Genomic DNA, 2942 nt, shown 5'->3' with positions numbered 1-2942 from the left:
TAATACCACAGATTTGCTTGTTAGTTGTTTGACCTTAACCAGTTGAGCATGTCCCTTGGTGGCTGACGATATGTGTGCATCTCTGATCATGAGCAGAAGTAGTGGGGGAGCATCATAGTCATGTGTTGAGAGGAATTCTTTGGGGTTTGAATAATTCACCTTTGGAAACATGGGTGTTTTGCTCAGCGTCCTTAAACAAACCTTATTCAGGGACCTTTTGAGTGGAATGGGCTACTCGACCTGAAGAAAATTCTAACTGGGCCTCACCTGCGAGGTCATGCGCTGTTTATCTTGATATGAAATCACCATGTCGCGCACATATGGTTGTGATGCATGTGCCTGGTATACCCTCATCAGATGGGTAGTCATGAGTGGTATACTGGGCTTCGTATATTTTACCCCAGTGTCACTCTGATCTCACTGATGGCTACCACATCTATATATCTAGTGACCTGAGGTCGTTGAGCTGGTGACCCTGCTTCAAAGGTGATTCTAGGTCAAATGCAGTCACACTTCCTATTCTGAGTGCAGTCAAGTTTGATAAGAGAAGAGGAAAGTGAGAAAAGGATCACTCGTCTTATTTCTAGGAGGGACAGCTGTCTCGCCCTCTGGCTACCTCTGGGTTTTTCCACGAGTAGCTCTATGTATCGTTTTTCTTTGATATTCCTTTCGAAGTCTTCCATTACTTTGGAGTATTTAACTTTTATATATGATTTTTATGTGTGATGGAATGCTATTAGTTAATGTGATGCGGTTATTGAGTAGAGCTTGTATGTTGGTGTAAATGGCCCATTAGTTCTTTAGTGCTTGTGTTAATGGCTGAGTAGTTAATAATGTTATAATGAATCGTTATATGCACGGTTAACAGCGAGATCAGAAACGACGACCTGCTTGTTTATTCTTTACTCATTCTGGCAGACTGCAACGCAAATATTCTAATCGCTGTTGTGCTCATCACAGGAGAACAGCTTCTCCTTTACGACGACTATGTCTGTATAACTATGATTTATGATCATAAGATTCTATGACACCGGTGTTTCGATATATGTCTCGACTGCCAGACGGACCAAGGAATCTAGCAAGAGCTGCTGGCCTTGTTTATTATTTCAGTGAACAAACTGTTTTATGTACGGTGAACAGCTACATAATGGCGGAAAGTATTGATGCTGTAGCAAAAGAAAATGCCGAGGGTCTTTGTTTGTGAGAAAAAGCAAATGATTGGAAGCGAGAACTCTCACACTTAGTGGTTTAATTCTGTCTTTGTATCGCTGGATGAAGAGCTGACTACAACCACGTTTTTGTGAGGAGGACATAGGAATTATACTTGAAGTGGCTGGTAACAGCCAGTTATAGGTGCCGACATGACTATTGACACAGGCGTGACTGTGTGGGTAAGAAGCTTGTTTTCCAACCCTGTGGTCATGGGTTCAGTCCCACTATGCGCAACTTGGGCAGCGTCTTCTGTTATAGACCAGCCCAACCAAACCCTTGTTTGTGGGTTTGGTAGACAGAAACTGATAGAAACCCATCGTGTATATAGGTGTATTTATAACTATGTGTGTGCCTCTTGTGCCTGTGTTTGTGTCCATCACCCCTTGATAACCGGTGTTCTTTTGTTTATGTTGTCGTCACATAGCAATTGCGCAAGATAGACCGACAGAATAAGTACCAAGCATAAAAAAATAGTACTGTGGTAGATTTGTTTAAGTAAACCATTCAAGGCAGCGCTCCAGCACGGTCGTAGTCCAATGACTGAAGCAAGTAAAACATAAAAGAAGAAACGTTTTACGCAACATTTTGTTTTAAAAGTTAGTACGCGGCTCAGGGACTCATGGGGATCTGCACAGTCGAGGTTGGGAAATAACAACCATATCTTGTGTTTGTGTTTCTTCTTATCACCGTTTGACGACCGTTGTTGGTTTGTTTACGTCTCCCGTAACCTAGCGGCTCGGCAAAGAGAGAAGATAAAATAAGTACCCGGCTTAAAAAGTAAGTACTGAGCACGATTTCTTCGACTATATTCTTCAAGGCGATGCTCCAGCAAGGCCGCAGTCGAATGACTGCAACAGATATATAAGATAAGAGATGTATGTAGTGTGTAGAACTATATCACACTTTTAAAGTGCGATTTGAAGGAGACAGCAGATCAAAATAAAGAACAGTAATATGAGTGTCTGTGCTTCTGTGTGTGTGTTTCGATCTTCTACCGCGAAAATTGTTTCTTTGTCACATAAAAAAAAGAAGCACAAAAACACAAAAGAACAACAACAAAAGAAACCCCCCCCCCAACAAAAACAACACAAAACAAACAACAAAAAGCGAACAAACGTCTCTGCTCCACTGCTTGATAACCGGTGTTGACTTCTTTACGTTCCTGTAACTTAGCGGTTTGGCAAATGACACCGATTAAATAAGCTGAAACGTAAGTTTTTAAAAAAAATTTTATTTTGTAAAACAAGTACCGAGGAGTGGCTGTGTGGTAAGTAGCTATAGGCGCAGGAGTGGTTGTGTGGTAAGTAGCTTGCTTACCAACCACATGGTTCTGGGTTCAGTCCCACTGCGTGGCACCTTGGGCATGTGTCTTCTACTATAGCCTCGGGTCGACCAAAGCCTTGTGAGTGGATTTGGTAGACGGAAACTGAAAGAAGCCCGTCGTATATATGTATGTGTGTGTATATGTTTGTGTGTCTGTGTTTGTCCCCCCAACATCGCTTGATAACCGATGCTGGTGTGTTTATATCCCCGTCACTTAGCGGTTCGGCCAAAGCGACCGATAGAATAAGTACTAAGCTTACAAAGAATAAGTCCTGGGGTCGATTTGCTCGACTAAAGGCAGTGCTCTAGCATGGCCGCAGTCAAATGCCTAAAACAAGTAAAATGGTGAAAGAATAAAAAGAGCTCTCTTTGTTCGACTAAACCAATAACGAAGAAAGAGTGGCTCG

Source organism: Octopus bimaculoides, chromosome 12 (genome assembly GCF_001194135.2).
Source record: "Octopus bimaculoides isolate UCB-OBI-ISO-001 chromosome 12, ASM119413v2, whole genome shotgun sequence".
NCBI lineage: Eukaryota > Metazoa > Mollusca > Cephalopoda > Octopoda > Octopodidae > Octopus > Octopus bimaculoides.
Note: the sequence above shows the minus strand (reverse complement) of the source record.